A 25493-nucleotide genomic window follows, 5' to 3' on the forward strand; every position below is an offset into this window, starting at 1 on the left:
TTTTACATTGCAGCACTAAGTGCAATAGGGAGACAGCACCCAGACCACTTTAATGAGCTATAGTGGTCTTGGTGCCTACAGTGTCCCTTTAAACCTGTAAAGGTAATTATTGCAGTATTTAGGAAACTGCAATAATAACCTTTGAGGGTTAACTACACCTGTAGTGTCTGTCTACTAGACAGCCACTAGACGGACTTCTGGGTTGTTAGGCGTCTTTTGGTCGCCTGACACTGGACGTCCTTACTCTATGCATGAGGACATCCAGCAACATGTAAAACCCTATAGAAAAGCATTATACATGCTTTCCTATGGGGAAAGTACTAATGCGAGCGCAGCCATTGCTGCACATGTGCCTTAGGTCTCAAAAGTGGAGGCGGAGCCTGAACTAGCGTCGAGTGACATAGGTGCTGGAATCAGGAAATTACAGGGTTGGAAACCTGGCACTAAAGTTTCCCGTTAAATTTTTAACCCACCCCATTATTTTTTTTATTTCATCTTGATTAAATTTTATACATGACACATTTAACCCCTTAAGGACCAAACTTCTGGAATAAAAGGGAATCATGACATGTCACACATGTCATGTGTCCTTAAGGGGTTAAATATTCATAAGCATAGGGAATACACTTAAACAGCAAAATAAGCATTGTATAAAGGCTTGTACAAAAAATATTCTGTAAGCAGGCAAGCAATCAATATCAGGTAATGACACCTTAGTTAAATAATAATAAAAAAAATCCCCTATAAGTGGAAAACTTCCAAATTTATGATAAAAACACACACAGCACAAAAAATACGAAAACATTAAGAAAAACAACAAAATAAATAAACAAAAAAACAAACCCCTGAGGTGTCTCACCAACATCTTACCCGCACCTCTATAAACCCCTCTGTGACTCTGCCCTGTCTCACCCCTACATATGTTTCTGCACTTTTAACCCATAGCTTGCACACCTGCTGTGCCAGGCTCCTGTTCTCACTCTCCATCCATGCTGTGAGTGCTCCGTGTGAGAGGGGAGCAGGGGGTGTGATGTCACTTCCTGCCCCCTCCCATCCTCGCACGGAGCACTAGCTGCAGGGAGAGAGAGAGAGGAGACCTGGCAGTGAGAGCAGATAAGCTGCCAGGTCCAGGGCCGTCTTTAATAGTGATTGGACCCTGGGCAAGCATTTGCTTGGGCCCCCTGGACCCTGCTGCCCTCCCACTCCCTGGCATGCAATCATGCCTTACACTCCAACCCAGTGGAGGAACTAATGCAGAGAAGCCCTGGTACAAGAAATTTGTTTGGGCCTCCCCCTCTAGCACAAGAGTGGTGAAAAGATACATCCCCATCTGTCATACAACTCCCACAATGCTATGCCAGCTGGGGATCTATACTTTGCCCATCCTTGTAGGGTTGTATTTGTGTGCAGTGTTTGTGCATTTGAATGTAAGCCTGTTATTGTATAGAGTGTATGTGTGCATGTAGAGGTGTATTTGTATGTACTATTACAATTGGAATGCAGAGGTGTACTTGTGTGTAGTGTTTGCGTTTGAATGCAGTGGTGCGTGTTTGTATGTATTGTTGACTTTTAAATGCAGGTGTGCAACTGTGAGTTGGTGTATGTGGGGGGCATAGAGAAAAGAAGAAGTGAGTGGGGGAAGGCAGGGCAGGGGCAGAGAGTGGGGGCACAGAGAAGAGAAGAGGTAAGTGGGGAAGGCAGGGCAGGGCCAGAGAGTTGGGGGCATAGAGAAGAGAAGAAGTGAGTGGGGGAAGGCAGGGCAGGGGCAGAGAGAAGAGAAGAGGTAAGTGGGGAAGGCAGGGCAGGGCCAGAGAGTGGGGGCATAGAGAAGATAAGCAGTAAGTGGGGGCACAGAGAAGATAAGATAAGCAGTAAGTGGGGGAAAGCAGGGCAGGGCCCGAGAGTGGGGGCATAGAGAAGATAAGCAGTAAGTGGGGGCACAGAGAAGATAAGCAGTAAGTGGGGGAAAGCAGGGCAGGGGCATTGAGTGGGGTGGTTTTTCTAAAACTATCCTAGCTGCAGCCATTCACCCAGAAGGAGAGGATCAGGGACTGGATACACTTACCTTCAACTCAGCTTAGAGCTGGCTGAGGCTGATGGGAGTGGGAATGAGCAGCAGCCCATTCCTGCCTCTTCTCACCATGCTTCTACCTCCTTCCTCCAGCGGTGCTCTTTTCTGAAGCTGGGAGGACGTGATTGGCTGTCACTTCCTTCCATCCAGCTAATACTACAGGGGCCGGTCGGCTCTTAAAGGGCCATGGCACCCCACTGGGTCCCTGTTCAGAGATACCCATCGGGTGGCCCTAAATGCATGGGCCACCTGATAGGCCCCTCCAAATTGTTGTGGGCCCACAGGGCAGTTGCTTTGGGCCCCCCAGGAGTAACTGGGCCCGGGGCAGCTGCCCCTTTTGCCCTGTGTTAAAGACGGCCCTGGCCAGGTCTCACACTGAATGGGGGAATTAATTTGCTGAGCGATATGTTGCAGAGCCCCCCTGTATCATCCTGGGCCCCTGCAACCTTCTTTCTCACAGTGGAGATCTCTGATCTCCACTTCAGAAAGGTGAATGCAGCCGGGCCCCTGACTGCCTTGGGCCCTCGGTCCATGACCGATCTGCCTGAGTGGTCAGTCCGCCCCTGAACTGTGGATACTGTGGGGGCTCTCATATGAAATATTTTGAGCTTTATCACAAATTTTGTGTGTTAATTTTCCTTATATATATTCTTTGTACTCAGTGACATATATGAGGTGCAATTTATACAGTTGCAAAGTATCAATCCTGCCTCTAATCCTATCCATTACCTGAATTCTATTCCTAACATAAACATAGTGTTTGGAAAGATTCTCTCTGCTGATGTCAGCAGGGGGATTCCCGTAACCCCAATCCTACACATAATTCCAAAGCTTACACTCAACTTAATCCTAGCAATATTGTTAAGATTAGCAAAATCTTTTACGTCAGCAAAGAGAATTGCTATCTGAATTCAGCAAAGGGAATCCCGTGATGACATCATGGGAATTCAGCAAAGGGATTCCCTTCTGAAAATTAGCTTACTTTACAAGGTCAGCATGAGGTCTTAATTCCCTCTATAATACTAAATCATATTGTGACAAGTTTTCACAGTATGATTGAAAAGGCCCATGCAGCCATGATCAAATCACAGTCATCAGCAATGGGCAGCCTGTGTAGCTCAGCACTGATCACCCTCAGCAGTTGCTGATCATGTTACACGGGTTTACAGAAGGGATGCCCCAGTGACAGAAATTATATATTGGTACCATGGCTGAATGCAAAAGTTCTGCAACTGCAGTTAAAAGGGCTGAATGTAGCCAAAGGGATTTAAATTTCCAATTAAAAGGGCTGTATGCAGCGCTTACTCTACAGCTCATTTGTCTGCCTGGGGATACTGAATATGGCCCCAGCTGACAGAGGGGAGACCCTTCGCAAGGATTTAAATCCCCATGTTAATGGCGGTATGCAGCGCTCACTATATAGGTCATCTGCTAGTCTGGAGCCACTAAAAATGGCCCCAGATAACACAGGGTTATCGGTATCGATCGATTTAACCCTGTTTACGTTCAGCGCTACATACAGCTCATCAATTAGCATGGAGCTACTTATTCTGGCCCCAACTATGAAATTATAAATTAAACAGTCAATGCTCATAAAATTGTGCATTCGTTCAACGTCCTTTAGAAAGACAGCCATGATAGTATTAGGCATTGGTCGCGAAGGGTTATCTGAAAGTAAAAGAAAAGCAAAATATAAACAAAAAGGAGAATAAGATCCTGTGTTTTGGGGATTAAGAAATTCAGTGCGAATAGCTTTAAGGCAGTTCCTTCCATTTTATTCATACCTAAATATAAGCATCTTGGCCCAACTAATCCCCAGAAAGACATCTCATAAGAATTCTGAAGAGATGTAGGTGTCTATGTCAAAAAAATTCTTGCCGACAGTGAGGCTAATTAAAACCAAAACTACTTGCCAAGAAATACTACAGAAATAACTCCTGATACTGTATCCATCAGGCAGCTTCTTCCTGTATTACAGAGTGACGCTTATGTTTCCTGACTCCTGGAGTACCTGTAATGACTCACAATGATTTGGTGATGGCCTAATTGGGCCAACGTTAACTCGAGAATGTTCACTGTAATTAGTGTTAAATGCGCAAGCTTTGATAAGTTTGGTATAAGTAGGGTTGAGAAGCTAGTTGGATTGACAATAACTTAAAAATATGCATTGCAATTTTGTTAAATACACCAGTAATTTGTTGGCTTATAAAAGAAAGTTCTATATTAGTTTATGTTTTTAGTTGTTGCACACTGTACAGTTATTTTGCTGTCCTTCAGTTTTTTAAAAGTATTTTTTGTATTAGAATGGAGACTATTTTGGTGCATATAAATATGGAACCTCACATTAATTATTTTTTTCTGTAACTAGATATAATGTCTATATCTCATTCGGGTAGTGAAGTGACAGTAGTCTGTAGTGAAAGTATCCAAGACATACATCAGTACAAATGCGGATATAGAGTGCAAGAAGACTCACCTGATCCGACGCATTTGCATCAATGTTGCTGCAGTCCCAGGGTCAGTGGTGTATTCTGGGTTTGTGCTGCCCTAGGCACGACTGAATTCGGGCACACCCCAACCTAAATTTGCCCCACCACTTCGCATTAAAGCAACTTTTTTGACTGACAGACAAATGCCCTCATTGACACATGCACTGACATATACTCACTGACAGATACACAGTTATTGGCACACACACTGTTTAAACAACCCACACTTTCACTGACAGACACACACTGACAGGTACACATTCTCAGATACACATACACTGACATACACATCCTCACTGGTTTGACACACACTGACAGCTACACACATACTCACTGACAGACAAATACACATACGCACTTACAGCCAGAAACACAGAGAGAGACACAGATACACACTCACTGATAGACACACTCTGGAGTGGATCCTGTCCCTAACTGCTGCTGGGCTGACTCCTTCTGGCTGGGCAGACAGGGAGACACTCAATGGAGGTGGCAAGGTAACTGAGCTCTTCCTGTTCTGCTTCTTTGAGCCCCGCCGAGGCCAGAGTGACGTCATACTCCAGCTCCCGGCATCATAGAAGGGTGTGCGAGGAAGCAGGAAGAACTCAGGACTGAGCTCCCTTCCCGCCTGCCACATGCTGAGTGTCTGAACGCATTGGGGGGCTCAAAGGTGGCCAGTCAGCACCTCTTGGGCCCCCCAAGATGAGGAAAACACAGCGTTTGCCTAGGCACTTAGGGCAGCGTTTTTTTGCCGCCCTCTGAAAGTGCTGCGCTAGACAAATGCCTTGTTTGCCTCGCAGCAAATACAGCCCTGCCCAGGGTACAATTTTTGCCGCAGCATCAATTCAACGACTCGAAAAAGATACTCAAAAAGCTGGAGTGATCCAGACTGGCTGAGTATAATACTGGAAAAGATAATAATTGAGTGGATAGATAGATAACCATACAATATGGGTACTGAGTAATCCAAATTAAGTAAATAAATAGGTATTAAACTAAACCTAGTGTAATCTTGCCTTAATGGCTCACCTCCAACTAGATCCAGTTATACCTTGGTACCTATTCGCTCCAGAGATCCCCACCGGGTACTGACTTTATTAGACAATTAGGTATGGTCAAGTCCAGTGGCTAGGGCGTGTGGAATAGGTGTCTGTCAGACGGCTGACATAGGTATCTGGAACGGGTCACTGAAAAAAGTCTGGATAATAATTAGTGCCGGATGGTTGCTGATTAACTCTACTATACAACATACCTATTGTAGTATGGTTGGAAGTGACTGGTTAAATCAGATGCCTGTGCCGGCGTCAGGGGTGGCATGCAGCTGCACCACTGTAGATTAGCTATTAGCATCTAGGTATACTTGTAACACTAGAAATAACTGCTGAATAACTGTGACTTTACTCTTTTGGTAGTCACCAGATCTACTGAGATGTGTACTGCCTGCTTGTCAAGATAACCCCATAGTACTCTGAGGAAAAATCCTCTCCAGACTATAGTAAGTAACAAACAGTGACCCAACGAAAAGAGGTGAAAAAAATAGTTAGAGTGACTATATGTGCAGAACCATACTTAGGATGTTGGTTGCCTGCACATATGGATAGATAGCCCTAGTGAGAAGAAATAGTGAGTGAAAATGAGCCCATAGAGCCCGACGCGCGTTTCGGTGCTTGCTTAGATGCACCTTCGTCAGGGGCTGACTGGAGACTGGTCCCTTGTCTCCTTTTATATGTAGTCTAAAAACTGTGTCTCTGAGAATTGTCCAATCATAAGCCGGTATTCTGAGAATTCCGGCGCCAAACTCCCCCACGTGATGGTATGCAAATGAGCCGGTTCAGCCAGCCAATCATATGTGTTCTAATCCGTGTGATTTTCCAAACGTATTAACCATTTCAGTGCCGTGAGAAGCCACTGGCATCTAAATGTACAGAGAGAGGAGGAGTATCGCTATACCCATTGAACTGTGCTATAGACTGTTCCGAAGTTACAGATCACAACATGTGGGTTCAGAAACGTTCTGTTTATCACTATGTGCGCCGATCGAGATTGAGGCTGATTCTCTCTGTTTCTTGTTGTATAACAGGGAGAGACCGGGCTCAAGAAGAAACTCTCTGTCCCAATATGTGCCCTACAGCCAGGGCAGCATTTCACTGTACAGTCCTCACAGCCTGTTAACCACCTCAGTGCTGGTGGATTCCACCGGCATCTAGGTGTGTGCGAGGAGCTGTATCATTGTGGCCGTTCAGCTATGCTGCAGATGATACAAAGTTGCAGGTTGTCAGAGCGGCATGCTTAGCACTGTATGCCATTTATGGTAATATTGTGTTGAAGACAGTTAATGTTGCAAATTAGATTGCTGTCAGTTTGGGGCGATACTGCTATATGGTTATGTTGGAATATATCTGATTTGTTAAGTTTATTCATCATACGGCAAGATTAAACGTTCATATACGTTAGGGGATCTCCTAATGAACAAGTTCTGCTGAGAAATCCCTCTGCGCTGGGATATAATATGTAGCCCAAATTGCATTACACTATATAATCCTCTAGGGTGAGGATAATGTTCTGGTTATCTTGGCATGTATTATAACGGAGTCTAGAAACTCCTGAAGTATCCCTTAGTGCCTCAGACTCCTACTAAGAGTATATATAGTGTTCAATGATTATGGAGGAAGGCGAATTCTGGAGAGTTGTACTAAATATGGACATTTAGGTCCTAGAGACACAGCGATTATGATAGAGCCTATAGCTAATATACATATTTACATATTTACAATATATACAGATTACTCTTTAGTACTAATATAAATTAGTAGTAAAGCGTGCTCAAGATGGAAGTACGAGATGGGTTCTGTACTGCCATAGAGAGGTGGTACATAGATGAGAATGGAATGGGAATGGAAAAAGAAGAAAACAAAGGACACTTTTGGACGCGTCCACCAGAGTGGCTACTCCGTTCCAGATAAGTATTCAAATAAAAGGAGTGTAGGAGAAACCTTCATTTAGTCCGTTTGGGGATAGAGTTTTCAGTGTGAAGATCCAGTAGCTCTCCCGTTGGTGTAGTTTTATATCTATGTCCCCCTTTCTAGGACCTAATTTAATTTTCTCGATCCCATTGAAGCGTAGGCCCTGTGCTGAGCCATCATGTCTTGATTTTAGGTGTCGAGAGATGACCGTATCGAGTTGTCTAGTGGGATTCACAGAGTTTACATGCTCAAGAATTCTTTTTTTAAAGGGTCTGAAGGTCTTTCCTACATATTTCAGATTGCAGCTGCAGGTTAGAAGGTATATTACTCCTGTTGTTTGGCAGTTGAAAAAGGTATTAGTCGTATAAGTTTGTGTGTTAGTTGAATCCGAGAAATCTTTGGATTTTCTGCGGATGTATTTGCATGCTTTACACCTGCCACATTGAAAGGTGCCCGTTGTTGGGGACCTCAGCCACGTATTCTCTGGTTTTTGTAGTGAGAGGTGGCTTGGTACCAGTAGGTCTTTCAAGTTACGACCTCTTCTGGCTGTAAGTGACACGTGTGAAGTTAGAACCTCTTTGAGGTGTTGGTCTTGATATATGAGAGGCCAAAATCTTTCTAAGATCTGTTTCACTGGATCCCATCCAGCGTCAAAAGTGCCAATGCATCTAATCAAGTTTTGTGACGTGTCTTTCTTGGGAGTGTCTTCTAGGAGAGTTGTTCTCTCCGTCATCAATGCTCTTTTATATGCCGTTTTTAGGCATCTATTTGAATAGCCCTTCGCTTTAAACTGTGATCTTAGTAGCTTGGCTTTGGTTTTGAACTCATCCAGTGTAGAACAATTTCGTCTCACCCGGAGATATTGGCCTACTGGTATCCCAAATTTTAGAGGCATAGGGTGATGACTTTGCCAATTGAGAAAGTTATTGGTGGCTGTAGGCTTCTTGAAGAGGGTGGTAGAGATATGTCTACTTTCTGAGGTTTTCAAGGTCAGGTCCAGAAAATTAATTTGATTTCCCCCTACTTCATGGGTCAGTCTAAGATTCAAATTGTTGGTGTTGAGTGCTTTTACAAACTCTTCAAAAAGTTCTGTTGTACCTGTCCACATAATCAGCACGTCATCTATGTAGCGTTTCCAACGTTTTATGCATCCATGATAATCGATGAACTGCTGGCTAAATACGATGTTCTTTTCCCACCACCCCAGGTGGAGGTTTGCATACGAGGGCGCACAAGTCGTCCCCATAGCGGTCCCTCTCACCTGGTGGTAGTGGGTACCTTCAAATAGGAAGTAATTGTGCGTTAAGATAAAATGTAGGAGTTGTAGCACAAACTGGTTATGTTCACCCAGAGATGAATCTCTTGTCTGGAGAAAGCTTTGTACATTGTTTAGACCTGTTTCATGAGGGATAGAGCTGTATAGCCCTTCTACATCCAGGCTGCACAGCTTGGCCTCACTAGGTAGTGTCAGGTTGTTCAGAGCTTTCAGAGTTTGTTTCGTGTCCCTTAGGTATGAGGGGAGGGCTTTGACAAGGTCACTTAAGATGCGTTCAACATAGATGCTGCAATTCTGGGTAAGGTTATTATTCCCTGATACGATGGGTCTCCCGGTTAGTATTTCCTGTTGTTTATGTATTTTTGGTAATGAATAGAAGGTGGCTATGGTAGGTTTTTTGTTGAGCATGAACTTATATTCCTCTACGCTTATTAGTTTATTCTGAAGCGCCTGGTCAAGAATATTCTTTAGTTCCAACAGGAATCTATTAGTTGGGTCTGCTGCTAGTGCTGTGTAGGTGTCCTTGTCGTCCAGCAGTCTGTGCACCATTCTTACATATTCAGTCCTGTCCAGGATTACTAAATTGCCACCTTTATCGGATGGCTTAATGATTATTGTATCATTTCTTTTAAGTTTGGCTAGTGCTCTGGTTTCTTGGGTGCTCAGATTGTTGGACTGGGATCTTAGTTGGAAATCAGTTTCAATTGCCTCTATTTCCTTACAAGATAGTTCTACAAATAGGTCGATATACTTATATTCCGGTATATGTGGGGTGAATTTACTTTTCGGTTTCAGGTTAGTGAATGGAGCTACCTGCGCACTGGATGGATCGTTGCTGTTAAGTAGCTCCACCAGATTGTCTAGCAAATTCATATCTCTTTCTTCTAGGCCTAGTCGTATTGCTTGTTTAGTCTTTTGTACACAATGATACTTATGTAAAGCTAGCTTCCTAGCGAACAGGTGGATGTCCTTAGTCCAGTTAAATTTGTCAAACTTAGGTGTGGGGACAAATGATAGACCCTTTTTCAGGAGCTGAGTTTCTGGGGTAGTAAGCTGATAGGAGGAAAGATTAATAATTTGACTCTCTTGGGTCAGTATGCTTTCCTCCGTTGGAACCCCCGTGTTGATTTGCTCCTCGTATTTCTCTGCGGTCTTGTATCTGGATTTGCTCTGGCTAAAAAATTAATTCCCTTCTTTAGAATACTCTTGGGGTTACTTACTGATTGAGTGAGGGAGCTATCGGAGCTGAGTTCAGGTTCAGAGCCACTAGTATCGTATTCGGAGGTGGAAAATTGGTCAAATTCAACCCTTCTGTTTTGTTTAGATCTCAGATAAATATTCCCTGTTTGGAAATCTTTTGTGTCCCTTATAAATTTGGAATGTTTGCAGGTTTTAATTGAGGACTGAAACCTATCCAGTTGACATTTAAGTTTAATTTCCAACTGTTCAAAGCTGTTTTCTGTTTTAAAGGTTTCAATTTTTCCTACCTCTTCATCTACTTCTTTGTTAATTTTATCAAGCCTTTGTTTTTCGGATCTGCACAGGATATCCATAAATTTACGAGAACATGTACTGGCTGCCTCCTCCCACTCTTTCAAGAATTCAGTCCCTTCAATATGTGGCCCTGGGATGTTCTGAACCCTGAGGCCCCTAGGTATTAACTCATTACTTATATACTTTTCTAGTGAGGCAACTTCCCACCCTGCTTTGATTTGTTGTTTGAAAAGATATGTCAGGTGGTTGAATGCAGAGTTAATATTGGTATGTGTGACACTCTCATTGAGGTGTCCTTCTGAGAATACTGAATCAATGTCCGTGTACCACGCTTCTCTAGTAGCCTTATCAGATAAAAATCCAGCCATATTAGAGCAACGCCTTTGAGGTGATAGGTATTGAAACCGTTATTTAACAATAAGTAAGAAGGTTCCAACTTAACAAATCAGATATATTCCAACATAACCATATAGCAGTATCGCCCCAAACTGACAGCAATCTAATTTGCAACATTAACTGTCTTCAACACAATATTACCATAAATGGCATACAGTGCTAAGCATGCCGCTCTGACAACCTGCAACTTTGTATCATCTGCAGCATAGCTGAACGGCCACAATGATACAGCTCCTCGCACACACCTAGATGCCGGTGGAATCCACCAGCACTGAGGTGGTTAACAGGCTGTGAGGATTGTACAGTGAAATGCTGCCCTGGCTGTAGGGCACATATTGGGACAGAGAGTTTCTTCTTGAGCCCGGTCTCTCCCTGTTATACAACAAGAAACAGAGAGAATCAGCCTCAATCTCGATCGGCGCACATAGTGATAAACAGAACGTTTCTGAACCCACATGTTGTGATCTGTAACTTCGGAACAGTCTATAGCACAGTTCAATGGGTATAGCGATACTCCTCCTCTCTCTGTACATTTAGATGCCAGTGGCTTCTCACGGCACTGAAATGGTTAATACGTTTGGAAAATCACACGGATTAGAACACATATGATTGGCTGGCTGAACCGGCTCATTTGCATACCATCACGTGGGGGAGTTTGGCGCCGGAATTCTCAGAATACCGGCTTATGATTGGACAATTCTCAGAGACACAGTTTTTAGACTACATATAAAAGGAGACAAGGGACCAGTCTCCAGTCAGCCCCTGACGAAGGTGCATCTAAGCAAGCACCGAAACGCGCGTCGGGCTCTATGGGCTCATTTTCACTCACTATTTCTTCTCACTAGGGCTATCTATCCATATGTGCAGGCAACCAACATCCTAAGTATGGTTCTGCACATATAGTCACTCTAACTATTTTTTTCACCTCTTTTCGTTGGGTCACTGTTTGTTACTTACTATAGTCTGGAGAGGATTTTTCCTCAGAGTACTATGGGGTTATCTTGACAAGCAGGCAGTACACATCTCAGTAGATCTGGTGACTACCAAAAGAGTAAAGTCACAGTTATTCAGCAGTTATTTCTAGTGTTACAAGTATACCTAGATGCTAATAGCTAATCTACAGTGGTGCAGCTGCATGCCACCCCTGACGCCGGCACAGGCATCTGATTTAACCAGTCACTTCCAACCATACTACAATAGGTATGTTGTATAGTAGAGTTAATCAGCAACCATCCGGCACTAATTATTATCCAGACTTTTTTCAGTGACCCGTTCCAGATACCTATGTCAGCCGTCTGACAGACACCTATTCCACACGCCCTAGCCACTGGACTTGACCATACCTAATTGTCTAATAAAGTCAGTACCCGGTGGGGATCTCTGGAGCGAATAGGTACCAAGGTATAACTGGATCTAGTTGGAGGTGAGCCATTAAGGCAAGATTACACTAGGTTTAGTTTAATACCTATTTATTTACTTAATTTGGATTACTCAGTACCCATATTGTATGGTTATCTATCTATCCACTCAATTATTATCTTTTCCAGTATTATACTCAGCCAGTCTGGATCACTCCAGCTTTTTGAGTATCTTTTTCTATCTTTACTACTAGGGGTTAAGCCCCAGGACACCCCTGGAGTGTCCACCAAGGTGTTGTTCCACCAGTGTAGTGGCTCCAATCCTTTGGACCCACCTTCACAAGTGGAACCTTCTTACTTATCAATTCAACGACTCAACTCTAAAACTGCAACAGCTACGTAAATTCAGCAACCTCGTCCACATCCGACCAGGTGTCTTTTATACTAGGATGCAGTCACATCATTCAGGCTCCAATTAAACACAAAACCCGCAATTAATGCATTTTATATCTTTCAATGTTTTGGAGTTCTAGAATTACACAGTATGCATGCGCCAATGACATAAATCTGATGCAATGACCTGATTTTATATAAATGTCTTTAATCTTTGGACCAGTGCCCATTCATGATTAAATATGAGAACCTCATGTAGTTCTGTTCCTGTTAGGGCACTTATATCTGGGATGTTCTCTGGAGAATGCATATGTTTCTGAAGCTCTGGCAATTTCTGGAATAGTTAGCTTCATATGAGACTGCACTAGGGCCAATTTCTTCAAATTGTTTGGCAAACACCTGATGCATGCAAACATTAGCATTTTTGGATTCATGTCGGAGGCAGACAACACAATCCCACTGAGACACAACCTGGCTTCCGTGTACAACACGACCTTCCATGATACATGTTCTACAAGCATAGAGAATACTGATTATTGCAACCATCATGATTTTATATCTCTTACCCCATCTAATTTTGAATCCCTTCTAGTTTACGTTTTACGATATATTCTATTACTGTTCTTTCTATGATTTGCTTAGCTTCTGTGTTAACTTTATGGTATGTGGGATTTCCCTCAAAGAATCTTGTTTGATAATGAAAAACTTCGGGCAAAATTAAGTTATTATGGTGCTAGGACGTTTGTGGTGCTGTATCACCATAAGGGGTTAAACCGTACTGAAAAAATAAATTTTCTTTTCAAGCCAGGATTATGAAGTGCATCAGTTTACCACTTTCAGCCAAACAGCAGCGCTGCTGCCCAATTCTGCAAGAGCCTTCAGGACAGAGGCAGGGACATTTGGTGCTGGAACACAGACTTTTTGAGAACAGTTTAACCCCTTAAGGGACCCCCGCGCACCATAACTACTTAATTGTTATGAAGTTGTTATGGTGACCAAACTGGTCCTTTAAAGTCATCAAAATGCAAATTTAAAAAACTTTTCCTTTTTACAGTAATTAAATGAAGTCAATGTTAAAGGCAGCAACTGGTGTCTCACTATTGCATCGTGTGCATCAGTAAAGTACCTCTAAACAAACATTTCAAGGATACATGGTACACATGGGTTTTTATAAGATTCATTTTAGTAGTTATTTTTTAGTTACAGTTCTTATTTGCCATTTAATTTGGTATAATTAATGAAGAATTGTGATTTAACTGCTTGTACAGGACGCGGGGAGGTTGCTGTAAGTATTTCCTCTATTAAAATTATTAAAGGGACACTATAGTCACCTGAACAACTTTAGCTTAATGAAGCAGTTTTGGTGTATAGAACATGCCTCTGCAGCCTCACTGCTCAATCCTCTGCCATTTAGGAGTTAAATCCCTTTGTTTATGAACCCTAGTCACACCTCCCTGCATGTGACTTGCACAGCCTTCCATAAACACTTCCTGTAAAGAGAGCCCCATTTAGGCTTTCTTTATTGCAAGTTCTGTTTAATTAAGATTTTCTTATCCCCTGCTATGTTAATAGCTTGCTAGACCCTGCATGTGATTAAAGTTCAATTTAGAGATTGAGATACAATTATTTAAGGTAAATTACATCTGTTTGAAAGTGAAACCAGTTTTTTTATTCATGCAGGCTTTGTCAATCATAGCCAGGGGAGGTGTGGCTAGGGCTGCATAAACAGAAACAAAGTGATTTAACTCCTAAATGACAGAGAATTGAGCAGTGAAATTGCAGGGGAATGATCTATACACTAAAACTGCTTTATTTAGCTAAAGTGATTTAGGTGACTATAGTGTTCCTTTAAAATATTTTGGGATATTGGTTACTTGTTAGAAAAGTTGTTTTGTAGTGCTTGAGTTGTTTAATTCACTAGGCTATGTAATAGTATCATTAAGGTGTTAATAAACCCTCATTATCAGGACTGAGATTTCTAAAATTTGATTTCTTAATATAAAGTGCAAGGTCCTTTTCACTGACCTGATAATGGAAAAGTTAGTGTAAAAAACACTGGAAGAGTGATCTTGTCAACACCTTTAAAAGCTATTGGTAGCTGTTAACAGGTCTATAAATATGAGATTATTTCCTAACTGTTTCGTTCATCAGCTGCTACATCATCAACATTTACTACTTAAACCAATATTTTTAGGAATGTAACTTTTCGGTAATTGAGGTTGGCACAGTCAAGTATATAGAACTCGACCGATATACACCAACCCTAGACATATCACTTAGACTTAGAAATATGAATCGGCCATCATTTACACTACTACAAATGCTAATAGCTTTCAATTGATCCTGGTGATATAGCCAAAGAAAATTTCTTTACTATTAGCATCATTGGAAAATAGGGGATTTGTGGGATTTAATGTAGTAAGTGGGATTTGATCCAGAACTGAGATGAACTATGCAAGTAAAAACAAAAATATTTTTGTCCAGTATACAATCAAAAAGAACCTAAATGATAACATTCTCACCCAGTTCAAAGAGCTGACACCACAAACTGTTATGGTTTTCTTGCAACAGATATTTTAATGCAAACTTAAAAGGGAGAAAAACCGAGACCTATCGTGCTAGTAACAACACAACTTTGTATTCATTTCTTGCTTTAATACATGCAATGAAGTTATCAGATTAAAAATTCATGACACTGCAGGTCATGTTTGTAAACAGACGAAAAATAAAACAGAAGGAATATAACAATCAGCACATTAGGGTTGCCACAGATGTCAGGGTGACAGATGGGAGTCTTCAAAGCAGCTGTTGTTAATCGCAATGATTACAAGTGGCTATCTTTAAAAAACAAAATGTGCTAAATAAAGAGTGTAGAAATATATCTGACTGCATATAACATCAGATATCCCATTCCCCCCCAAAAAATATCATGCCTTCTAACCATCACAATTTTCAAGTCTCACCGTCACCATAAAATGTATCGAGAGCACATTTCTGCATGGAGAAGGTAGAGATACGGTTAGATGAAGGGGGGTGGTTAAGTGTTTCTTGGTCAAGTTGAAAGAAAACAAATTTACAAATAATTCAAACAACACCACCTTCCTATAAAGTGGTACTACCACCATGTATGTTCATCATTTGTCACCCAGACCATCAAGATCATCTATGGCAAGCATGTCAAACTCAAAGTCTGGCACGGGCCACATAAACAAGGTTTAAGTTTATGTGGGCCGCAAAAAAAAAAAAAACCCTTAAATTTGCATAGAAACGTAGGTTTATTTTAAAAAGTACAGTATATAAAAAAAAGAAACCTCTACTAAATCACAGCAACCCCCCTGTACTAAATCACAGTCCCCCCCTACTAAACCACAACACCCCCCTCTACCAAATCTGATCCTCCCACTGACACACACGTTTACTGACAGACAGACACACACACTCACTGACAGACAGACACACACACACACATTCTGACAGACACACACACTCACTGACATACACACACTTATCATTCTTGCACACACATACTTTTCTTTATTGTTTCCTACTTTTTGGAACCAATGTGGGGCATCTCCCCGGGGTCCTTTTATCTGCTCCCGCGCGGTTTAGTGATGCCGGAAGGTGAGGTTATATTCCAGTGCCTGGCTTCACTACACGAGAGAGCAGTGAGGAGCAGAAACACTGAGCTCCCTCGCTGGCCCTCCTCCACGGCCAGGTAAGTTTTAGCAGAGTAGGCACTTGCAATTTGAGGAAAGCAGGTGTCTACTCTACTATAACACCTAGCATGTACTCGCAAAGATGATCCTTGTGGGCCGCATGCAGCCCGCGGCATGCGAGTTTGACATGCTTGATCTATGGCATCTTTGTTTTATTGTGAGCAGAGAACCCATCTATCTATTCCTTATAGTAACCTTGTGATATTGGAATATTAATACAAAAATGTTCAAGTCATAAAATACCGATGCAGTGTTAACATTATTTTACAATTGATCAGCTGTTTCTAAAAAATTTTTTTATTAACAAGTTAGTGCTTATATTATGTATCCCAGCGTGTTACTGATCTACTGTTAGCAGAACATGAGAAGTCTCATGTGAGAAAGGCTCATTAAACAGAGAAAAAGATGGAAACTGTCTGTTAATTAATGTAAAAAAAAAAATCTATATACATTTAATAATTCAAACCATATCTATCTAACATTTTTTTTTTATTAAATAAATGAGTGCCTGTCAGTAGTCCTCAAATGCTAACCAATGCACACTGTGGGTTTAAATAATACAGAGAAAAAATACATTTAGTTTTTCATTATTTTCAAAAAGCATGGTCCCAATTCATTGTCATTCATTCCATTAACCTTGGCTGGAGTTAAGGCTGTGAAGTTGAAGCGTTCTCTAGAGACACAGCGAAAGGGGAACCAAATTCCTACACTATCACGAAATTTTGCAGATCATAAAATGCATCACTCCAAGATGGTCTGCTAGCTTACCTTCAAACGCACATATGAATCTTAAGCACTATAAATGTAAATATTTTTACATCCAAAGATGGCTTTTCTGCACATGCTGCTTTATAGCAATATTGGAAAATTACAACATTCAACGGCATTGAAAGCGCTCTAGAGAGTAACTGCAAAATAAAACGGTTTCTTAAGAATCTGATGTAAACACATCCAGTGATAAAGCTCTTTTTATAGAAATGTTTGCTAAGTTATTTAGAAGTGGGATTCCAGTATCCATTCATGCAAGGAGCAGAGGGTGACTTGCTGTAGTGATTTTGGTGCCAGCAGTGCACTAAAGCCCCTTTATTTTTAGAAGTCAACTTGTTTTTGGATGGTTTAACTTATCTATGGTCTGCCTGTCACCATTTCTAATAGTTGTGGTGCTTTTGGTGTTCTTTTAACAATACCTACCTTTAAAACAACGTTACAAACTGACATATAATGTGTCACATTCTCTCTGTCTTTTAGTTGCTATTGTCATCAACTTATTTTCATCAACTTCTTGGTGCACACATGGTCTGTTTTCTGTCTCTTATTGTTTTTAACCTGTGTTTCCTTTAATTGTATCCCTTTTGACTATCATTTATATTAATAATTAATTTTGAATAGCTGAATCCACATACTTGATTGATATTTACAAAAAAATAAACCAATTAATAAAACACAGAATACATATTTATGATATTGCAGGCAGTAACATTTGGAATGAGAGTTATTGCTTAAACGAGTAGACAGATGGCACAGGGTCCATATAACAAAATTAGGAAAAGAAAAAAAGAACAGAAACATGCATTGGCTGCACTTTAAACTAAATATACCGTAGATTGATCACAGGGACACCACTTAGATAAAGAATGGTATACAAGTAGGCAATTGTATAAACTCCATGTGAGGGCCTAGTATCAAGATCTAGTAGAGATCTTTCACAAAGGTCACTCGAATAGGCATCCCTCGAGGTGAACTATACCAGCCCTAAACTTGAGAATGGGTCAACACCTTTCCTCCAAGGAACCACTGACTAATAGTTCTCCAGTCTATCCTTCTTAGTGATCTGCAAAGGGGCCAGGATCAGATTCGGCTTTTCCTCCAGGTTTTCCTTTACAGGTGTGGGTGGTATGTCGAGGTCATGTCTCATATGGTTCTCAGCCTGGGTAGGCTTCGCTGTAGAGGTGTGCTGCTGCTGCTTATGTTAGAAATGCCCCGCACAGGCCTCACAGACATTCCTCTGCTCCAACTCTTTGACATTCTCTCGCTCAAGAGGGCAAGTAAAATGCTTTAACTTGTTTTAGGGTTGGTTCAATCATGGCCAAAATTTCTCACAGATTCTATCAAAGGTTTGCAAAACCTCTGCAGTTTTAAGGATATACTGCAGGACATTCGGCTTTGCTGCCATCTTGGAAATAAAGAAAGCACATGCGGGTCAGTGTGTGCATATACATCAATATGAACAGACAGCCTCCTCTTTGGGGACCAGGAAAGCCCTCACCGGTCAAAGGGGGGAGAGGGTGTGGGGGGGAACCAACTAGTCGATAAACTGGTTTGTGATAGAGGTATTACTCGGTTGTCAGAGTAGGCTTCAAGTCTCTGTAGCTCTAAGGTCACTCGAAAACTACTCCAAAATGTTTAATCCCCCTAGTTTCTATAGGAGCCATAACAAGTGAAAACCAAATATAATATAGGTTTAACGTCTTCTAAGGACACACATTTCCCCTTAAGAGCCCTGGAACAATGCAATCAGTCAGCATGGCTGTCAGACCCATTCTCTCCTCTATATTAATTTTTACAAATTCATTACAAAGATAGATGAATCCAACTCAAAGTACACTTATATGATTTTATTCAATTCATGATAATAGCTCAGGTTTTTAGATGCTTGCAAACATATAAATGACCTTTTTTATTGGGAGGGATGGAGAGCACCTACTAGATTGTATCAGGGATTTATGATTATGAGCAATGGATAGTTTTGCTGTAATCTCTCTTTATGCGGTGCCATTGATTTTTTTTTTCATAATTTGTTTAACTTGCATAAAATCATGTTGATGTACACTGAGTTCTTGCTATTAAGCGCTATTTAATCTTTAAGAGAATCTAGATGGTTTTGCTTTTAATAAAAGTGGGCCGTAAGAACTTGATAAGCTCCAAGTTAAGTGACTAAAAGCACATTTAAAACTGCTTTATCAATTCAATGCAATGCTTTTATGCAAGAAGACAGACACATGACTTATGAAAGCCCATATAAAACATGGAGTCTGCAACAGTCATGTTTCAAATTTTGTGTCCCCGGGCAGGGGGGCCTGACAGCCAAGATGGCCGGACATATTTAATCTCAGCTCCTGTCCAACCAAGCTTAATATAGGATATTAATGCCCAATATTGCACTAATGAATGAAACTCTGATCCTATTTGTGCCGCGGCTGCATCTTGCAGCCGCTTAGTAGATAACTCCCTAATTCCCACGGTATGGGAGCAATCTACCAAAAGGCTGAAAGACCCACTGCTCATGGGTGGCGGCCAGGGGAGGACAATAGGCTCCCCCCATTGTTATTTAGGGCCCCCATGAGCGGTGAGTGGGGTCCTAAATTACAATGGGGGGGCACACCTAATGTTCTCCCCCCGATCCCCACCCACCACTCACGCTAGTTAATAGATGCCCCACCATGGGGCCATTTGTTGGAGGGGGAGTTATTTTTTCAACAGTGAGCAGCCACTGACTGCTCACTGTTTAGTATACATACCCCTACTCGCGGCATAGCGAGTAGGGGCATTCGGAAGATTTAATCTCCCTTATGTTAATATATTGACCCCCACAGAGTGAGGAAATGGGGGGGGGGGGGCTTAGGAAGTGGCGGGGAGCTCTGCTTCCTTCCACTTCTATTTTTAAATTTTACAAGGAGGGAGGTTGGTAACAAACTAAAACGAGCGAACAAACACAGATATTCGTTGTTTGTTTATTCGTCTGACATTTCTATTCATTCCTTAGTCTTTCTGATGAATGAATAGACAAAATTCCCGTTCAAATGCCCAATTGTTTATCTGGGCATGCCCGGGAATTTCACAGCACTATGTAGTGACTTCATCTACCCACACAAAGATGGCGGCGCCCAGGACCTAGGTCCGGGCAGAAAATAAAGATGATAAAATAGGTAATATGGGAGGCTTTTGGGGGTGACTAGGGGGACAATTAGATGTAGTAGAGTCAGAAGGGGGGGGAGGAGGGGGACTCGAAGGGGGTAATTTTAATTCCTGAGCTGCCATAAAGTTTCAAAGGCAACATAGGTCCAGCACACCAATCTGGCAAATTTCAATGTGTAAACACTGTAATGGACAAGCTCTTTATTTGACCCTGTAACTTTTCAAAAAACGATCAAACCTGTAACCTGGAGGGGGGGGGGGGGGCATTTTTTGTACTCATGGGACATCATAAAATACAAATATGTGTAGTTTATGACATAGTTACCTAGGTGAAGAGAGACATGCGTCCATCAAGTTCAGCCTTTCTCACATCTGTTTTTGCTGATGATCCAAAAGAAGGCACAAAATCCAGTTTGAACCACCAATTTTGCAACAAACTAGGGTCAAGAAATCCTTCTTGACCCCAGAGAATAGCAGTACTTTCCTTGGATCAAGAAGCTACTGCAAAAAAAGCTAAGAGTATTATGACATTCACAGTTAAAATGCCATGCAGAAAACACACTTCCTTAATTTCTCATTTTATTCATATTAAATTATGTTTAATATATAAATATTTGATGTGCAATGAAAGCCATGTTTCTCCTGAACAAAATTATATATAAAAAGTGTGGGTGCACTTAATATGAAAGAGGTAAATTATGGTAGAACAGAAATATAGCTCAAATTCTAGGTTTTGTTTTGGTTGAGCACGTAGACAATTGCTTATGTCCTTAAAGGACCACTATACTGTAGGCACCCAGACCACTTCAGCTTAATGAAGTGGTCTGGGTGCCTGGTCCAGCTAGGGTTAACCCTTTTTTTAAAAATAAAAATAGCAGTTTCTGAGGGTTAATCCAGACTCTAGAGCCACTAGTGGCTGTCTCATTGACAGCCGCTAGAGGCGCTTGCGTGCATCTCACTGTGAAAATCAGTGAGAAGACGCCAGTGTCCATAGGAAAACATTGTAAATGCTTTCCTATGAACTGGCTGAATGCGCGCACGGCTCCTGCCGCGCATGCGCATTCAGCCGATGACGTCGCTAAGAAGGAGGAGAGGAGGAGGAAAGCTCCATAACACCATAACATTGGACTTACCTTGAGGACTTAAACGGACACTTTAACTCAAAAGGTTTCTATCCTGAGCCAGTCAGCTCTGCCCTTGAACTTCAGTTTCAGTCTTAAGTGTCACAAAGCTCGCCATTCAAAATATGGAATGAGAATGGATGCATGTTTCTTATTTCGTTTTGTGAATGGGTTGCTAATGATAGGTTGAGAGCGTCAACTGCACCCTTGTCCAGGGCTTCCTGTTTAAACTTTTTCGGGGCAGAGCTGATTGGTCCCGGACAGGAGACTTTGGGGTATATCTTTTGTTAATGGTTTAACTACTGGATGTAAGCCAACGCCATAGACCTCCTGGCATCATAAAAATGACATTCATATTAAGTTGCTATGGTGCCTGGGGTGTTTGAATAATATATTATTATAACAAAACAATATGATATCGTTGCCTTTCAATGAGACATTAAAAAAACAAAAAAACAAGGCTGTGATGTCATCAACAAATCAGTATTCATGATCTACAGGGTAGCTCCCAGCATGCCATTAACTAGGACAGTGTAAAAGGTTTACTAATTATGCTGTGTGACTGACATGCACAAGAAAAACTAAAAGTTAAATGGAAAGCCGAATTTAATTATTATTAATAAAGAAATCTGCAAAAATAATTCAAAACTGATCAACACAAGTGTAGACTGTTTTTTTTTTTTTTTTAGCTGTTAACCTATGAAGCACTAGCATTCTATAGACTCCACAATTTTATTGCATAATAAAACAATCCACTTTTTAAGACAATTCACTTTAATTAAAGGAACACTTCAAACACCAAAACCATTACAACATGCTGTACTGGTCATGGTGCGAGAAATGCCATTGTGACCTCCTAGGGTAAGCAGTCAAACCATTTTGTTTGACAACGGTTTGACAACTTAGCAATTATCCCTTGTTGCCAGTATCGCTAGCCTGTGGAGCTGTCTTCCAAAGAGGTTCCATTAACTCCACCGAGCTAATCACTGCAGTGTCTGGTTGGCTGGGCCATTGACAGTGAACTTCAGTTGAGAGTTCTAACCCAATGAGCTAACACTTGCACCTCCGGCTTAGCTCAGTGCAGAGAGCTTCCAGCAGCACATTAGAAGGTAAAGTGCGCCCAGTGAACCCACAAACTTTGTTAAACCATTTGCAAATTATTTGACTACTTAACCTGGAAAAAAATCCAGGTAAATCCTAGCACCATAATCATTACACTGAGCTGTGGTAGCTATTAAGTGTTCCTTTAAACTTTATATTGGAGTAGCAGAATAAGACTTGGAGATTCTCACTCTGTCAAATTTAAAGGAGCACTATAGGGTCAGGAACACAAACATGTATTCCTGACCCTATAGGGTTAAAACAACCATCTAGCCACACTGGTCCCCTCATTCTTCCATAAATACAGCAAAATCTTACTGTATTCAAACCTGAAGCTGTAGCTCTGCATGCTGTTTGCCTCAGAAAAACAAAAAGTCTACTGACAGCAGAAGTGGTGGCCTGATCCAATCACAATGCTTCTCCATAGGATTGGCTGAGACTGACAAAGAGGCAGATTAGGGGCAGATAGAAAACAGAGATAAAAAGATGGCGCTAAAAATATTAAAATAAAACCAGTGCAGCATACAGAAAAAAACACCAAAGTGTATAGTCACTATATAACACTTAAATACAAAGATAAAACAACAGGAGATATGGTGATTGCACGCACGGTGAATGATATCCTTGTATGAAATGAGATCCCTAGGTTCTGTAGGTATAAAAAACCATCATAGGGTAGTGCATCTCAATATAAATACAATATTATAAAACTTGGAAAAACTCACAATATTTAGAGCCTTTCTGAGTTGGCTCTAAACTTTAGAGGCAGATATATCAATCTGATATGGATTTGGATGTGTAGGTCCCTTGGAAAACGTCTAGGGTCTTCTCTTATATAAAAGTCATGAACCAGGTTACCAAATGGATAAAAGGTAAGTACTTTTATTAAAACAAAAATAAAAATAAAGCACAACGCGTTTCGACCTAATGCAATAGGTCTTCCTCAGGTGCATAACATAGACAATACCACAACATTCTTATATAGCATACATAATGAATAAAATTACATTACAAACATTAACTGTGGGATTGATGGTCCGTCCTCTTTACCATATGTGGAGTGTTGCCGGTAAGAATTGAAGTTTATTTGCCTCTTCAAAGATGTCTGCCGTATCCATATCATCTATGGAGGTGCATAAGACCTTCCAATGATGGCCGTGCGTCTTTGCTGTCTCGCTGGAAATGAACACTTCCGGTTTCGCCCGGCTCCGGTCACGTGATTCAAAAGGGGCGTGAATATATAGTTCCTCATACGGCCGTGTCATAAAGTGCATATAAACTTAGTGTTCCCATAGGAACGAAGTCCGTTTTTCATCCGGTTATTACAAGAATAAAAGAAAGAAAAAATAACAATGTATAAATAGTATAATCACATTGTATAATTTAAAAATCTTAAAACATAATAACATAACAATAAAAAACATATATAAACTATTGAATATGTTAGTAATCCTTGAACCAAGGATAAAAAGGGGAGAAAAATGTAAAGTGACTATGCCAATAGACCAAATGATATAAAATATATGAAAATAGTATATAAAAGAGTATGAAAAGAGTGTGGTGTAAGGGATACAATTATTACTCAGGTGTTGTGGACTCAGGGCCGTCTTTAACGCGGGGCAAACGGGGCAGCTGCCCTGTCCCTGCTGGGGGGCCCAAGACAGCTGCTCCATTTGACCTCTGCCTGCAAACTATGGGGGCCCATCGGGTGGCCCATGCACTTAGGGCCACCCGGTGGGCCTGTGTCTGCAGGGGCCCGGTCGGGCGCTGTGGCGCTTTAACAGTGCGACCGGGCACTTGCTTTCCGGCAGCCGACTGGGAGGAAGTGACAGCCGCGCGTCACTTCCTCCCACAGAAACAGTAGCCGCACGGGAGGAAGAAGCTGTCCCGAGGGGGCCAGGCCGGGAGAGCTTAACTCCTAGCCACCCCAGCCAGCCCACTGGACCCCAGGGAAGCCACCCTCCAGGAAAAGGTAAGAAACTGGAGGGTGGTTATGACATTTTGCATTAGTGCCTGAGTGTGTGTATGTGTTAGTGTGCCAGTATGTCTGTCAGTGTATCTGTATGTCTGTGTGTGTGAGTCTGTCAGTGTCTGTCTGCTTCAGTATGTATGTATGTATGTGTGCATGTCTGTCAGTGTATGTATGTCTGTGTGTGTGTGTGTGTGTCTGTCAGTGTGTCAGTATGTCTGTGTGTGTGTGTGTGTCAGTATGTCTGTGTCTGTGTGTGTGAGTCTGTCAGTGTGTGTGTGTCAGTATGTCTGTGTCTGTGTGTGTGAGTCTGTCAGTATGTGTGTGAGAGTCTGTCAGTGTGTCAGTATGTCTGTGTGTGTGTGTGTGTGTGTGTGAGAGTTGGTCAGTGTGTATGTGTTAGTGTGCCAGTATGTCTGTCAGTGTATCTGTATGTCTGTGTGTGTGAGTCTGTCAGTGTCTGTGTGCTTCAGTATGTATGTATGTATGTGTGCATGTCTGTCAGTGTATGTATGTATGTCTGTCAGTGTGTCAGTATGTCTGTGTGTGTGTGTCTGTCAGTATGTGTGTGTGAGAGAGTCTGTCAGTATGTCTGTGTGTGTGTGAGAGTCTGTCAGTATGTGTGTGTGTGAGTGTGTGAGTCTGTCAGTGTGTCAGTATGTCTGTGTGTGAGTCTGTCAGTATGTCTGTGTGTGAGTCTGTCAGTGTGTCTGTATGTGTGTTTCAGTATGTCTGTCTGTATGTGTGCCAGAATGTCTATGTGTGAGTCTGTCAGTGTCTGTGTGGTTCTGTATGTCTGTGTTTGGCAATATGTCTGTCAGTGTATGTGTGTTTCAGTATGTCCATCTGTCCATCTGACTGTGTATATGTGCCAGTATGTCTGTCAGTGTATCTCTATGTCTGTGTGTGTGAGTCCGTCAGTGTCTGTGTGGTTCAGTATGTCTTTGTGTATGTGTGTTTCAGTATGGCTGTCTGTGTCAGTATGTCTGTCAGAATGTGTCTCTGTATCTGTATGTTGTCCATTTGTGTTTGTGTGTGTATCTGTATGTGTCAGTGTTTGTATCTGCATATCTGCATGTGTGTCAGGTTGTGTATCTGTATGCGTGTCAGTATGTGTGTCGGTGTATCTATATGAAGTCAGTGTGTGTACCTTTGTATCTGCATGTATGCCAGTGTTTGTATCTGTGTGTGTCTATGTGTGTGTTAGTGTATCTATATGTAGTCTGTGAGT

General features: G+C 41.6%; 1 protein-coding gene across 1 annotated transcript in view; it reads left to right on the top strand.

Annotated features, from left to right (window-relative positions):
* Nucleotides 1-25493, top strand: part of CAMKV (CaM kinase like vesicle associated) — a 154802-nt gene that overhangs the window by 90929 nt on the left and 38380 nt on the right. The gene's annotated exons all lie outside the window — the stretch shown is intronic.

The sequence above is a fragment of the Pelobates fuscus genome, chromosome 7 (genome assembly GCF_036172605.1).
Source record: "Pelobates fuscus isolate aPelFus1 chromosome 7, aPelFus1.pri, whole genome shotgun sequence".
Classification (NCBI taxonomy): domain Eukaryota; kingdom Metazoa; phylum Chordata; class Amphibia; order Anura; family Pelobatidae; genus Pelobates; species Pelobates fuscus.